General features: G+C 50.1%; 1 protein-coding gene across 6 annotated transcripts in view; it reads right to left on the bottom strand.

Moving 5' to 3' along the window:
• Nucleotides 1–16,997, bottom strand: part of PARP10 (poly(ADP-ribose) polymerase family member 10) — a 447,966-nt gene that overhangs the window by 280,624 nt on the left and 150,345 nt on the right. The window lies entirely within an intron of this gene.

Here is a 16,997-nt window from a genome sequence, read left to right as displayed (position 1 = left end):
CCTTTACATGCCTGGGGAACACCACATAAGGGGTCAGGCTAAAAATACTCAAATATTCGCACAGCCTCTTGGTCTCTGGGTCATCCTTGTGGTCTAGGTGTATGTTGAAGTCCCCAAGAACCAAGCATTGACTGAATCTTGTAACAATGGGTGCAATGGCATGACCGATGGACTCCAGGAAACGTCCAGCCGGCCCTGGTGGTCGATATATAATCACCCCTGCAACCAACTGGTGGGCGGAGACCGTTAAATGGTAGCCTAAACCTTCAGCTCCCTCCAGGTCAGTAATAGATATAGACTAGCATGAGAGAGAGCTCTTACGAATAATCGCTACCCCCCCCCCCCCCCGCCTCTATTACCCAGTCTATCTTTCCTGATTATCAAATAATTAGGGGGAATAGCATTGGCGAGGGTTGGGTTGGACCCCTCATGGAGCCAAGTCTCCGTAATAAACATAACATCCGGCTTGGCTTCTGAAAGGAGATCATAAAGTTGGAATTCATGTTTTTTAATAGATCTGGAGTTTAAGAAGATGGCTTAAAGTTATCCCCGGTCTCATCATTCAGGGAGGTATGTAAACAGTCGGTATGGTTGTTTTCCCTTTGCGAACATCCCGCTTCTACTTGGGAAATAGCACTCCATTTGCAGGCATTGCATAGCAATAGATGAGTCAACTGAGCGTTTAACCAGGGTACGGCATATGGCTTGTCTTCCAATCCTTATAAGGCTGTCCCTGCTGCATTTTACACTAAAAGTGCTCATACCTCCACTACTTCCAGGAAAACCGGCAGCTTTGCAAGCGCCAGCCGCCTCCGGGACGCTGAAGGACACTGATGGGCGCAGACGGGCTAGCCTTAGGCGTGCCAGCTGCGCGCTCGCGCAGCGTCCCTTTTAAGCCCCTCCAGTGAGCCACTAGTCCGCACGCCAGGAAGAAAAATAGCAGCTGGGGACAGTCGGATTCAGTCAACACCCCGGATCGAATCCCACCTGCCCCCGAGTACAAACACAATTTAAATTCCTCACAGAACACAATTCAATAGACTTAGAACAATTTTAAAATGCAGGATTTTTAAATGCAAGTCAATTAAAAAGTAATCGTGCAAAATACGCTGGAGACAGAGCAGAGAAGCAGCATCTGCTCTGTTGCAGCTTTTGGTAAAAAGGCCGCCTAGATCCTCAGCACCAGTATGCCTGAAAAAAGGTCGTTTTAGGGTGGTTGCACCTAAAACACATACTAACACATACAAACTCATGACTAGCAGAAATGATAACATGAGACACAATATTGAGCATCAAGAATTGCAACGTGCAGCTGTTCATTGGCTCAACCTTCGTGCCCATGAGAAATCTCAAGACCGTGTAGGATCTGCTCCACATGGTTTCCCCCACTTTTTGCCGGTGTTTCACGGTTTTTTGACTTTAGTCTAACTGGGACCCTGCTATCCAGGGCCCCAGCCTAGCTGCTTCCTCTCTAAATTGATTGCATGTACTTTAGGTACACTCCAGATTGGATTCTGGGGTACCCTTGTGAGTCCCTAGTATATGGTATACTACGTACCCAGGGCATAGGTACCCCAGAGGCCTACCAGGGGCTGAAGCATGCATTATACCACCCCTGGAAAGCCCTTCAAATGACACCACAGGTCTGCTACTGCAGCCTGGGTAAGGTGGTGCATGCACCCCTTAGTGAGATATAGGTTCACTATATCTTACCTCTCATTGAACATAGAAACGTATCAGTCACCCCCTATGGCAGGCCTTATCAATCCTGAAGGCAGGGTGCTTGGTTATATGTGAGAGGGTGCCCAGGCATGAGCTGAGCCCCTCTGCAGCCTTCGGAATCTCTTCTTCGGGGTTGTCAATGGTGCAGCCTGTTCATATACTCTTAAGTGCATTATATCTTAAACGGTTAATGCTAACTTTGGACTGACTGCACGGAAACATGTCATGTTTGGTGTCAAACACCTTGGAATCATACACCCACATCAATTCCTGATGTGAGGATATGATCCCACCCTTCTAGTGGGCCTACACTCCCAGACTGTTCCGTGAGCCCGCTTCTTGCATTTCTGCTTGAGGCTCCTTCGCGATCCCTGGTCCGTCGACCGGTGGGACCCTGAGAAGGCTTCTCTGATGTTCCTTGGGCTTCCCAGTTTGTTCCATACGTACCCTGACTCCCTACCAAGTGGTGAGTCCCTCAGACCTTGCTGGTCTGCACCGAAGCATCTTTCTCCTTTCTGCGTGGGTTGCTGTTGCCAAGGCTTGTGTCCAATCCAGGCACCCGACGCTGCAGCACTCGACATCCTGGTCATCCTCGAAGCCTCCTGGTCCTCGTGGCTGAAGAGTCCAGCTTCACCGTAAGCACCCGACATCGGTGGGCATTCGCCTATCGTCCTCCTGGTCACTAGCAAGTGACCCAGACTCTGTCCCCTCTGCTTTCAGGTTCTTCTTAACTTCAATCCAGGCTTGGATCTCTTCGGACACTTCTAATCGTCCCGGCAGCAGCACTTCTTTGCAAGCTCCCATAGAAAAAGACGACGCGACCCGACACAATTTGACACCTATGCTCCCGGCTTCCCAGGGTGAGGTACTCCGTGGGCGTTGACGCTAGAACTTACTAAGTCCCAAAGGGTTTGGTCATGACTCATTTCTAAGTGTCCCTAATCTTTAAAAATCTAACCGCGACTTTCCCCATAGAAGCTAACGGGAGCTCGCGGCTGTGTTCTCACACTGCACACGGCCCGTGTCATTACCTTGGGTGGTTTCTTGGGGTCCCAGTGATTCTACAGGCTCCAGGCCTTGGGTCTAGTTAAGTCGTGGTTCTTATACCACTATTTTAGTATATAGTTTGGCTCGCACCTAGGGTCGGACATGTATTTGTGCTATTTTACTGTCATATATGTAGTGTAACTTATGTGTTTTGACCTCTAGCCTCCTAAAGAGACTAGGAGGGTGTGTTTAGAAATAAATACATATATTTTATATATATACCTGATGTGGTTGTCTTTCATTTAGCCATTCAAGAGATTATAGACTGGTAAAACAAGCTGCTTTACATTGCTTCAATACTTAGCCTGAAGGCTGCTCTCCATAGCTACCACTAGGATAGCTTTCAATAAAGGTTGTCTTTAACCTATCACCATAAGGGGTTGTTTGGACTGGTACAGGGTGCCCACTATAATTAGTGGGCAGCATATACCAGGCCAACTTCTCACATGCCAGATTCAAAACCCACTGTAGCATGACTATTAGCTTAAGTGAAACATGCACGTCAGACCTTTTATGAAACAAACACACGGGGACCTTTTTGCGATCCCTCTCCAGCTGCACAGCCATATCCGTTGCCAATGAATCAAATAAATACATTTTCTGTTCTATTCTTCAGTTTATCCACTTTTTTGCTTATCAGCTTTCACCTTTGCCGTTTTTCATCAATTTATTGTACTCATTCCCATGTTAAATTCAAAGATGTTCAAAAACAGGAGGTGTTTCCGTATGTCACGACTTTATTTAAAATTCACCAAATACATTTCGGGATATTTCCCTTCGTCAGGGGTATCTATAAAAGAATTCATGAACACACCATCAGCCTGGATATTATATAACTGAATTGTACTGCAAAAACATGAAACCCATTATTCACTTTAAAAGACAAACTTCTTTTGAAAACACTACGTGCTGAATAACACAATAACTGTCTCAACTCCCGTGGTTTTACATTAGTCATACTTACATTTAGACATTAATTTCTATTTAACCACCCCGCTTTCTGAAAAACAACCCTTATCTCTAAATGAAACCTTCGCTTTTTATCAATTGGCTTTACCCCCGTGTTACTCTAAAGCCTTTCTCACAATGATTGTCAACGCGCTTACCGTGACATGGTGCTCCAAGTAAAAAACAGCCAATCCAAACTCTCCCAGCTGCCGCTTTGTAACACACTCACTATTCATCAAATGTCCCAGCACATCTTCGCACGTAGTGACTAGAACACCCAATTTAACCCTGCTCCATCATTTATGACCCCTCCCACTCCTTTCAGGTGAGCAATCACGTGTCCGGGCGTAAACAAACTCAGAACCAGATTAGATCCATATCCCAAAATGCATTGGGTGAATTTTAAATAAAGTCGTGACATACGGAAACACCTCCTGTTTTTGAAAATCTTTGAATTTAATATGGGAATGAGTACAATAAATTGATGAAAAACGGCAAAGGTGAAAGCTGATAAGTGATTGAGTAAAAAAAGTGGATAAACTGAAGAATAGTAACAGAAAATTTATTTATTTGATTCATTGGCAGCGGATATGGCTGTGCAGCTGGAGAGGGATCGCAAAAAGGCCCCCATGTGTGTTTTATATTGCAAGCGCAATTAGACGGAGCGCGAATCCAGCATGCACGCAGATACATGTCTGAAGCAGTTAAGCATGGTTGTGTAATGGAGGATACCGGTGTGCATCTCACCACTACTATGTTCATAGCATAAAAATTAAGACCTTTTATGACAGGCATCAACCAGCGGTTTGAATAGAGAGGGCTGATCAGGTCAATACAAAATGACAAAAAGAACCAGTAAACAACAACCTTTTACCATTTCCACTTTAAAGCCTCAGTGAGACACTGAAAGAATAAACACTAACACATGGAAAGCTTGGCCTGCAGGGGGTGGTGTGTCGAGCACCGTGGCCGGAAACATTTCCTCACAGCGTAGATGGTCTTCTCGGAGGGACATCCAACCGCAAGAATGACATCAATTTCCTTCACTGGCAAACCAAATACATTTAACTGCAGCCACTTAATGTTCATGCTAGGAGGTGTAGGTTGTGGAGGCTCCTGTGCAAGACCCTGCACAATTGCTGAAACAGGAGGTTCTCCTAGAGTCCTAGCCTGATTTTCGGGTAAATGCTCAGGCGGCCACGGTACTCTCCTAGCCGATGTCCAAATTAACTATGAGGAGTTGGTCCTGATCCATTCGAACTTTCATCAGAAACGAAGCAAGAGTGGTAGAGGTTGAAACAAGTTTATGGAGACTTGTGTCCCATTTCAGAAGGGATGCGTCTCCTAAGAAGTAACCTGGGGGAAACTCCAACACGCAGCAGTGTGGATTCTCTGCGTTTTCCGGTGATTAACAGATCTAACAAGGGTGGGGACAATGCCCTGCACCATCTCAGGATGCACGTGGCACTCATGATCTGCCAGTCAAGATTTGCTCAGTTAATCTGTTTAGGCATTCAGGGACCTGCAGCCGGGGAGGAAATGCCATATTCTACCTTCAACAGACGGTATGCGACACTTTCATAGAAGCCACTGTAGCAGGTTAGAAGAAGTTGGGAGATTGTTGATCCTGCTGAAATAAAGGGGCTAGGCTGCTGCAACACACTTGGCAGAGGGTTGGAGTGATCTAGAAGTTAGTCACCTGCAAAAGCCCTTTAAATTACTGCACTGCTGGTCAAACTGGCCGGGGACAGTAGCCCCAAAGACCGTGCTGTGGTGCAACATTCCTTACATCACTAGCGCTAAATTACATTTCTTTCCAAAAAACCTAGACCCATGAACGGTCATGTCCATTAGAGAAGCTTGCCCATCACCCGAAAACCCAGTTGATATCCCCCAGACATGCATTAAGTGCAGCCACTTGGCTGTTTTTTCACCAGCATGACCAGGACTTTAATGTTTCAGCAGGTACAAAAACTAAAGCTGGCATTTTTCCCCTTATTAGTACATACTTTAAACAGTAAATATAAATCACTTTGAAACGTGTTCTAGAGCTGCCATCTTAAACCTGCCCGACAATTGGAGTAATCAAAGACAGAAAGGTCATGTTAGAAAATTAGTACAGACTATTTTCTATAAAGTTGGATTTAGGTATCACGTCCACGCCTTTGCAGAAGTTTATAACAAACATCTATCCTGTATTTCCTTTCTTGGAAATGTGGCAACCCTACATGTCTTCTAAGCACCGCACTCATGCCAATGGCTCTACCTATGCAGAGTGTAGCTCAAGTTGGCAAGCAGTGCATACTGAGCCGTATCCTGGCTATCTTGTATCGTTTGGGCCAATTACTACGTTCGGAGATCTTTCAGAAATGCCCGCAAGATGATGCTGTCCGCGCTCCATAAGACATGGGTGTACCTACCTGAAAGGCATACTGTATTGAGAGATCAAGGAGAACATTTTGTTTCCCAAAGCATCAATTGAGGTTTACGCTGTATGTGTAGGACTCGTAAAGAGAGAATTTGGGTTCACAGTTCATGATAAAGCCTGAACTACAAGGCTTCAAGGTGTAGGATGTTTAGTAAGGAAATCTGGGTCACCGAGGGCCAGTCTGTCACATAACCACAGACTGACTAAGCTGAAGGGCAGAACATGGCTAGCCGAAGCAGCCATCAGGACTTCACTGAATGGCATGAGTGGTTCACATGAAGCTGGATTGGAAAAAGTTCAGTTTAGCAAATGTGCTTCTGTTTTGATGGTAGGCAATTGCAAGTCCAAGACTAGAACTGTCCTTCACACCACTGCTGCAAAAGAGATACTTTCCGTCAATTGTAGTCTTCGTGCTGTGTATTCCACTGTCATTCTCCAAGACTAAATACAAGCAGTCACAGGGGATATGGAGCAAATTATTCACTACCTCGTCATGTTCAGCATCGTGTGAAAAACTTACGTACATTCTGAACCGAATCAGAGTTGGATTCAAAGGGAGCCCTCATCTCTGGTAGTACTGGTGTTGCAGCAGAGTCATCACATTAGTGAATGGCTAAATGGTAACTGGTTGCACCCTTGTGTTTTCAATGGCAATTTAGGCCTGGAGAGGGCAGAGATCAGTGCCAGACTTCAATCTTCTGCCGGGCTGGCATGGAAAGACGAGGTCTGGACTGTTGTACCAGTACGGCATCTGTGTGGATAACCTTATGGGTCCCAAGGGCTCAATAGGAGTCGGACCTGCTGGTGGTAGCCCAAATGAGGACACTGTGGTCCCATGATGTCCCACTAGGCGTACTTTTTGCCACCAGGAAATATCTATTTTCATCTTCCCTCCAATTTCAATTGTGAGTTTGTTCTGGGGCAATGAATATGGAACTTTATACTGGAGAAAGAGGGCAGGTGCCACTAAAAGCTGTGTTTGCAATGCAGGAAGCCACTGAATAGATCCATAGTTCAACTTGGACAGAGTGCAACTTTCACAGCCAGGTGATGAGGTTGCAGCAAGTGGATTTAAGAAGCGTCTTGCAGCAGCCAGTCTGCATAATGGTTATACAGGTGCTCCAAGGTGTACTCCAGTTTGATTGTGCAAAAGCAATAGTAGCCGGAGCACATAAAAAATCCAATGAAGTCAGGGGCGTGGCCTAGCAAGCCATCATGGCGGACGTGTGCTAGATTAGCTGCGTCCAGCCCAAAGAGTATCCTACACTTATCCTGACTCCTTCAGTCCCTCGAGAGGTCTTAGAGGTGACATTCAAGCACTGATCACCATCAGTTGCGGTTCGACGCAAAATCACTGCACCTAGACCTGCTGAGAACCAGGAGCCTGGGCACACACGAGGAGCGGCCTAGTGATGAGCGGAGGAGCCGGGGTGTGGAGCTAGGCGTGCTCTCAGTGCGCGGAACACCGCGGGTGCCTCTCGACCTTGCCGGAGGGTGCTGTGAGCTGCCCTGTGTGCCTCCCGGGTGGTTGAAGATGGAAGTGGTCGGGGGGGCGGATCGGTCCCCGGAGGCTATGCAGCGCCGCTGGTGAATAGCCGCGAGGAGGGGGCGCAGCGGTCCCCTGAACCGTGCTGGTGAGGAGTGGAGTGCCGGCCCACGGCGAGGTGTCCCTGGGGCTGGAGCGCCCGCACGATCGGGCCGCGCGGGGAGATCTCGGGGGGGCAGATCTTGGGCCTCCCTTCACCATCTGCGACCAACGACTAATTCCTCCCCCCCCCCCCCCGGAAAGATACCAGCGGTGGCTGGAGGGGTCGCAGCCCCACCCGTGGCTACAGTGATCGGCCTGGGACGCCCTTGAGACGATGGAGGCCTCTGCGATTGCTTGATGCCTCGCGGCTCCTTGGCAGCCAGTGCGGGCCTGGAGGGGGTGACGCGGCAGCCGGGCTGGGCCTGCCGGGGGAGGAAGGCTACAGAAAGGCGAGCGCGGTGTTTCACAGCCACATACCTGGGACGCTGAGACTTTTGCTGGCGGCGGACGCCCCGGGAGCAGGTAAGCCTGTGGTGTGGACATTGGCTGGCCTGTTGAAGCGGGGGGGCTCCTCGTTACCTCGTTCCCCCATACCCTAGAGATAGGGTGTGAGATCGGCGGCACCTTCGGGCCGCGGGGGGGGGGGCAAGTGGGAGACTTTTCACATCCTTCCTTCCCCCGGGAGCACCGGCGGTCGGTCGGACCGCAGGGCCCCGGGGACAGCGCTTACAGCTGAGCCACGATTTGATGACACGCATCCTGCGGGGGGGCCCCTACTAGACATGGGCCTCAGTTGTGGATTGCTCACCCTTGGATAGGGGCGCCTCCCGCTGGGGATAGATCAGGTCCCGGGCAGGCTGGCTGCATACATACATTGTGGGAGTTGCCGCGCCGGCGTCTGGCACGGCTTGGCCCGAACCTGCGGGGAAATTCCTGAAGGTGGGCATGACGCGGGACAAGGGCAGCGGTAGCTCGACCAAACATGGGCCCTTTGACAAATTCTCTGGCCCGGGAGTGGCAGCTGGTGCTACTGGAGGCCAGCAGGAGGCCATGCTGGACAATGCAGCCCTGATGGCGGCGATTACTCAATCACGGGACATGCTTGATGCCAAAATTGGGGCAGTGGGCTCGGACGTTATGTTATTGCGCCATGATCTGCGGAATGCGGTGCCCCGTATCACGGAGGCGGAGACCCGCATTTCAGGAGAGGAAGAGGAGGTCATGGCTCTGAAACAAAAGGTGGCAAACAGGGAGAATATCCAGAAGGGCCTGGCGCTCCGAGTTGAGGATGCAGAGGGGTGGGCCCGGCGGAATAACCTGCGCTTCGTTGGATTTCTGGAGGGTTGCGAAAATGGCAACATGGAGAAGTTTCTCACACAATGACTTGAAAGCTGGCTCCCTCCTGAAGTCATGTCCCGGTGTTTTGTTGTGGAACGGGCCCATAGAGCGCTTATCCAGAAACCCCCGGTGGGGGCCCGTCCAAGGCCAGTGATAGCAAAACTCTTAAATAATCTTGACCGCAATGCCATATTGAAGCAGGACCAGGCCAAAGAACCCCTGCTCTATGACAATCAACGTATCCGAATATTCTCGGACTACACGCAACAGGTGCAGCAGCAGCGCCAATCATTCATGGCAGCGAATGCCCGGCTGAGGGACCTCAAGCTCCCTGCGGGTGGTGTTCCGCTCCCGCACCCACTTCTTTGATACTCTGGAGGAGGTATTCAAATGGACGGATGAAACTGTTCGAGTGCACACACCGCCTGGGCGAGAATCTGACTCATCGTCGAGCGAGGTGACCTCGAAGGGGCCCAGAGGTCAGCAGCGGAGGGGGGGGCAGACGATCTCGATCCCGGCGACGCTCCTTGTCCTGCGGAGCCTTCTCTCGGGGGTGGGGAGGCCCTGCTCCCAGGTAACAGAGATTGGAACCTTAACTTCTATCGTCGAGGTGGTGCCGTGATGCTCTTCCAATTGACTTGGTGAATGCTTGATCTATTGTGGTTGAGGGAGTCTCAATGTGGGCTGAATCCCCACCTGTCTGGTACTTGTGGGGGACATGCCCGGAGGACATGCGCTGTAAGTTGGGGATCCATTGGTTGGGGCGGCCCTTGTCCCCCCGTTGGGGACTAGATGCCAATCCTGCCGCGACTGATACTTCAGCGTTTTTGAGGTATGGGGTGGGGGGGAGGGGGGTGTTTCAGGGTACGAGTCGCACATTCACGAGGAGTCCACCACACTACACACGTGCACCGCCGCGGCCCTCCATCCGTCCTATGCCAATGCCCGTTCCCTTATGGCTGGTCGGTCTGTAGGGGGTCAGGTGTCCCCGGGTTCCCTCCGCATGGTCAGCTGGAACATGCTCTGGACAAAATTAAACGTAGGGCTATACTTCGTCAGGCAAAGAGGGCCAGAGCAGATATCCTCTTACTGCAGGAAACTCACCTGATGGGTACTAAGGTCTTGTGTCTACAGCGATATGGGTTTCTGCAGGTTTTCCATGCCGGATTCACGAAGGGCTCGAGGGGAGTAGCGATCCTAGTACATCGCAGGGTCCCATATGTACATGCGCAACAGTGGGCTGATACGCAGGGGCGCTTCTTATTTATCCGGGGCATGATTGGGGAGGACCCCTGATACTGGGTAGTGTGTATGCTTCCCCCCCTTACAGTGGACATTGGTGGAGAGGCTCCTTACCTTATCGGCCGACATGCCTGATGTGGTCTCTGTGGTGGGCGGGGACTGGAATGATGTTATGGATGTGGTCAAGGACAGGAGCAGGGCTGGGGGTGGATTGGGCTGCGGCAGCCCAAGAAACTGCGCTCTTTGGTGGCAGGTCTTTACTGGGTAGACACGTGGCGGCGCGTGTATGGGGACAAACAGGAGTACACATACCTTTCGGCGGTTCAGAAGTCCTTTTCTAGAATCGACTATATATTTGTTCCCTGAGTGATGGCTGGTAGGGTGGCGTCAGCTGAGATTCTCCCCCGTGGTCTCTTGGATCACTCCCCGGTGACCGTTGAGCTTCAGATAGGCAGGGGACGACAACCTTTCTGTTGGCGCCTTTCGGTGTGGCACCTGCAGAATGAGCAGTATGGGAAGCACATAAGTGAGGCGATCGCCCACTATCTCCCCATCAATGAGGGGTCTGTCTCCAGTGCCACAACACTGTGGGAGGCTCTGAAGCCTACCCTGTGGGGTGTGGACATAGCCTGGTGTGTGGCGGAATGCAAAAAGCGGAGGGAAGAATTGGTTCGGGCTGAGGCAGAAGTAGAGGCGCTTGAGAGCCGGAGCCGGGAGGCAGGTGAAGGGCAGGAGGTGAGACAACTGTTCCTGGCACAACAGTCCTACGCCGCTCTCCTGATGGATGAGGCTCGACAGGTTTGGCTGGCAACGCGTAGCAGGATATGTCAGTGGGGGGACAAGTCCGGCAAGATGCTACATCGGCTCTGCCAGGGCACTTTTCACTCCCAGGCCCTTCCCGGGGTGCTGGATGAGGCGAGGGCGTTGATCACAGACCCCATGGCCATAGCGGAGAGCTTCGCTACATATTATGCAGCTCTCTATGCCCCTCAGGAGTGCCTGCTGGAGGCTATGGTTGACAACCTCCCGCCCAAAGCGGTATCGGATGAGATACGTGCACAGCTGGAGCTCCCTCGGACAGATGAGTAACTAGGCACGGCCCTGGGTGAGCTCAACTCCGGGAAGGCGCCTGGACTCAACGGGTTCCCAAGCGAGTGTTTCAGACTGTACAATTTACAGCTGGCCCCTTCTTATCAGGCGGCCCTGGAGGAAGCCAGGGCAGAGAGCTGGCTCCCTCCGGATTGGAGGCATGCGGAGGTGGTGGTGTTCCATAAGCCCGGTCGGCCCCCGGAGCAGCACGCCTCCTACCGCCCCATTTCTCTCCTGAACGTGGAGGCCAAAGTACTGGCCAAAGCGTTGGCGAACCGCCTTTTACCTCACATTTCGGCACTGGTACACCCAGACCAAGCCAGGTTTATGCCCCAGAGGGCGACCAGACATAACATAAGGCGGGCACATGTGGCAATGGCGGCTATCCGACAAACCAGGGAGCCGGCGGCACTCCTCCTGGCAGACATGGACAGAGCGTTTGACTCCCTAAGTTGGGTCTATTTGTTCGCCCTACTGCACAGACTCAATTTTGGCCCACGTTTTAGGTCATACCCGATGCTCTTATACACTGATTTGACGGCGTCAGTACGGGTGGCAGGAGCGGTCTCTTCCAGCTTTTCTATCAGGCGAGGCAGGGGTGCCCCCTGTCGCCATATTTATTCGCCCTAGCTATGAAGCCGTTGGCGGCCTGGGTGCGCATTGACGTGCAGATAAGGGACTTAGAGTGGGCACCGGGCTTGTCCGACAGGATCGCACCTTATGCGGACAATGTGCTCTTTTTCCTTACAGCATTGGACAGATCGGGGCCGCGGCTCCTGCAGATCTTCGGGGAAACGTCGGGGCTATATATGAATCCCCGCAAATCCACGCTTTGGGAGACCGGGTGAGAGTAGGCACATGGGCGTCCGCGATTCAGGTGGCGGGTCTCAAATATCTGGGGGTTTTCCTCTCGGATGTGCCGGCCATCTCTTGGGAACGGAACATAGGACCGATATGGGAACGAGTCCGTGCAGATCTAATAACCTGGTCGCGCATGCCTTTGACAATATACAGCAGGTCAGCAATATTTAAGATGGTAGCGCTTCCTCAATTACTCTACCAGCTACACAATCACCCGAACGCACCTAGATGGTTCTGGCCGGTGAATTCTGTGCTTGGGCAGTTCCTGTGGGAGGGGGGAGCGGTGCATGTAGCGCTGCGCACATGCTTTCTATCCACCTACTGCGGAGGACTCGAGACTTCAGATATCCTTTCGTACTACCAGGCCTCGCACTTATTGGTCCTTAATGAGAGGTGGTATGGCAACAGGGGGGACCCGGCTTACGCGTTGGAGCGTCGACTTATGGGGCCTCACGCTACACACTATTCATTACTCGGCATAGTTGCGGGGTGCGCTGCCACCAGTCACGCGTGTGGCATTCCAAATTTGGAGGCAGTCATTGAGGCACATGGGATGGTGGAATACCCTGACCCGAGAAACTCCCCTATGGCACAATGGGTGCATGCCCGAGCTGGTGACCCTGCAGGGCTTCCAGGGCTGGGATGCTATAGGCATCTCGACCCTGGGCGATGTCGTGAGGGATGTGTCACTCAAGTCCTTTCTGGAATTACAGGAGGAATTTCATATGCCCCGATCCCAGTTCTTTCGGTACCTCCAACTCCGCCATGCACTTTCCCCTAACCTAGAGGGTCTGGACTCTCACACAGAAATTAGCCCGTTAAGAGACGAAGGTTTTCATGGGGGATCTAGAGACAAAAAAGGATTTCCCGGATATACCAGTCCCTGGTCACTAATTGTTCCCCTACACTTCAGAAGCGTCGGGGGCTTGGGAGGAGGATGTGAGTACGCTGGAGGAGGATTGGAGGGAGGCCCTGGCCGCCCCCCAGGGAGCGGACATAGCGATGCGTCAACGCCTCATTCAATTTAAATATTTACACAGGGCCTACTTCACTCTGGTTATACTGTGGCTGGCGGGATTGATTGCCTCCTCGGAATGTCTCCGATGTGGCCGGGAGGAGGGCACATTTATGCATACTGTCTGGCTGTGTTCATCCCTTGACCGATTTTGGAGGGCTGTGTTTTCCAGTCTGTCGGAGGTCTTGGGGTGGGAACTCCCGCATACGCCGCAGTTCGCTCTGCTCCATGTTATGCAGGGGATAGGGGGGGGGGGGAATGTTTATAAAAGACATCTTATGCAACTGGGCCTCACATTGGAGAAACGTGATATAGCCAAGGCATGGAAGGATCCACGGACCCCCTCGGTGGCAGCATGGAAAAATGGGCTGGATTTCTGCATGGGGCTGGAACAGCCAATCTTTGTAGCCAGGGGATACCCATGTAAGCATTACAAAATATGGAAACAGTGGGCGGACTACCTGGATCTGTGGCTGGAGCCTCCCATTGTTGCGGACGTTCTTCCAGTGGAGTAATTGCTAGGTCATATGGGCCTGTTCTAGTGCGGGGGGGGGGGATTCGTTTTGGGGGTATTAGTATCCTTCTTGCTCTACCATGTCATGTATTTGAATTGTTACTCTGAAAAGGTCAATTGCTTCCTTGTTTATGCAAATTTGATATTGCAGTTGTCTCTGGGGTACAGAGCCCTGCAACAAATGTGCGATTTGTAAAAAAAAAAATCCAATGAAGTCGCCTCAAAATAGGGAGAGATCATTTTACTACTTTATTGACCTGCGTGTCAAGGAGCGGTTAAGAGTTCAGAATAAAGAGTAACCTTTTCACACTGCTAGCTAGGACCGATGCCGGCAGCCACAAAAGTGCTGTCTGCAGCAGGCGTCAGTGCCCACAAGTGAGGATCTCCATGACGACCGGATTACGTTTATGACGACTCACACCCATCTATTATTCAGATGCCAGCCACCAGATACAAGTTTGCAAATGAAAAGAAATGAGAAAGTTCTGTAGGTGTCAGGTTGCACTTTGCTAGTAAGGATTTGCAGTCTGCTGCCTAGAATCAAAGTGATGAAATAACACTCCTTTCCCATGAAGGCAATCCTTCCAGCCTCTTTGGAACTGTAGTTCTTGAAGAATCATTTTCAGTTCAGTTAAATGTTATTAATGTTTTGACTCAAGTCTTTAAAACATAAATGCATAACGATTTCATCTACATTAACATTAAAATGTACAATTGTTTAAATGCAGGTAGTCTTTTGTGCTACCCTAGGCCCTAAGCCAGGGCCACAATATTTATTTATTTGGTGGTTTAGAGAGAACGAACGTGACCCGTTAGGATATCAGAGCGCTTTACAAGGCTAAACAAGTGGTTTACAAGATTCGGAGCAGACTATCATAAGAACGTTTTGCCGAGACAAACAGGCTATCACAAACAGTAGGAATAGGCGATCAAGAGTACACTTGAGGGAGATAAACGTTAGCAGGAGCAGAGGAAGACTGCACAGCACCAGCCTCTGCCCCTTGAAGAGGCAGTGAAGTACAAATGATGCAAAAAATATAGCAACAACCATGATCCAAGAATCGCGTAGCTTAGATCTATGAAATCATGACCGGCATACACAGGTAGAGAACAAGAAGAGAATAGCAGATCACTAGGCCGCTGAGCTGTATATGCACTGAGTATTTCTGGACGGAATTTGCCCATTAGGAAAGTATTCGCTTCCTTTTTGAATCTCGACAAGGAAAGTATTCTTTTGACGTTTGGTGGCAGAGTTCCAGATTCTAGGTGCGGCCCCTGAGAAAGCTCTGTTGTATGTTTTCTTCTTCCAGAAGAGGTGGTTTCAGAACAAAATCCCTGGCAGACCAGGAGTGCCTGCCTCCTCTGGAAACCACGATTTTCTGGGCAAGATACGCCAGTGAATTAAGAGTGTAATGCTTTGTGTGTGATACAGGACAATTTGAGTTGGATTCTGGCTTAGTCTTCAGGTTTAGTGAGATGTGGTTGAATTCTTTTGAACATAAGAGTCTTGCGGCTGCTTTGAGACAAGCTTTTTGGGAAGCCCTAGAGATCTTGGGTAGGCCAGAGAGGGTTGAGCATCCATATACGATCCTAGAGATAACTAGAGCCTGTACTGCCATATTTAGGTCCGATTTATCTTGGAATGGTTTCAGTTCTCATGTAGCTCAAGTGAAACCATGCATTTTTGGCCAGTGAGTTGAGCTCGCACATTCAAGTTCTTGTCCAGTGTGATTCCTAGTGATTTGGCCAAGTCCACTATAGTCGGGGTGCAGTTCAGCTCAATAATCCATTTGGTCCATTTAAGCATGTCAGTGGAACTTTAGTGAGGGGAAATTAGTGAGAATTCAGTTTTTTTTACATTAAGTTTGAGCTGGTTGCTAGCAAACCATTCTACAGTTCGCTTTAGAGCCTCGTTCATTATTCTGATCTCCTATTTTTTTTATTTTATTAACACCAACTTTATTGAGTATTACGGATACATCAAGAATATATATTCAAATATAGATTTTTAGACTTTTCCTATGACAGTGTTTACAACTATCTGATTTCAATACATGAATTGCAGATTTTATTGTTCCAATGGTATACATTTTTTGTACTCGCGTTTGTAATAAGAACATTGTCTAATTATAAGGTAACAAACTATATCATTGTGCCAAGGTGTAATTTTTTTCCGTACCCAAAAAAACCCTCCCACCATACACCCACCTCCTAAACAAACCATTCAACAAAGAACTATTGCCGCTGTGGTTAAATTACACCTTGCCAGGTGCTTAGTACCATGTGATAGTCATGTCTGATATTATAGGGAAGGATAAGGGAAAAGAGTGAGGAAAGGATGAGCAGCGAGCAAAAGGAGGAGGGGGTGGGGGGAGGGGAACAGGAACACCCTCAATGATCCAAGTCACTGTGTGCCGCATGCTTAACCACCCCTTTGAGCATAGGCAGTATGGAGGTGGACCTATGTGTAGTATCGAATGTGTCTAGGAGGAAATCTTCCTCCACAGGGTCATTATGCATGTCCTCCCCGTGATAATGTGCTGCTCTTTGCTGAAGATGGTTAAGACCTAATGAATCTTCTGGTGGAGATGGTCTAGAAGGGTAGATATCGTCTTGTGGGACGTTGGGGATATCTGGTATATTGTAATCGTCCCATGGATCTGGAGATCCTGTAGGGGTGGGGTCTTGTGGCACATCCCCTGTATCATCATATGGGTCCCCCCGATCATCATCGTCTGGAGACTGAGAAGGAGAACGATGAGGTGGGGGTGGAGAGGGCGGAGGGGGTGGAGGTGGGGAAGGAGGAGGAGGGGGAGGGGAAGGTATTCTGAACGGAGAGGTAGCAGAGTCCTTCCTCTTTGGAGGTGGAGCAGGCTTCACCAAATGTCTCTTTAGTAGAGAGAGTCAAATGTCCAGTTTTTGGATCCTTGGTAAGAGTTTTTTGCAAGGGATTCGGTGTATATAGCTCTGGTGAGGTAATTTGGTCCGTCAGTACCGAAGCCGATGATTTTTTTGGTTTTTCCGTGCCGGTTTGATGTTTAGAACCTGGCTTGCGACCCTCCGCTCTCTTGGTCGGCGCCGAGATGGGTTTCGGCTTGGTAGTGTCGGTGGCCTTGTGTAGTTTGGTCGGCACCGAAGATGGCGTCGGTGCCGAAGAGCTGGGTTTCGACCCTGAGGGCTTCGGTGCGGAGCTCTGTGTCGAGGTGGAGGCCGTCTTCTTTTTCGGTGCCGAAGTGTGTTTCTCGGCACTGCTGGCAGGCTGGCT

Source organism: Triturus cristatus, chromosome 5_1, assembly GCF_964204655.1.
Source record: "Triturus cristatus chromosome 5_1, aTriCri1.1, whole genome shotgun sequence".
Taxonomy (NCBI): Eukaryota; Metazoa; Chordata; class Amphibia; order Caudata; family Salamandridae; genus Triturus; species Triturus cristatus.
Note: the sequence above shows the minus strand (reverse complement) of the source record. Positions and strands in the feature narration are given on the sequence as shown.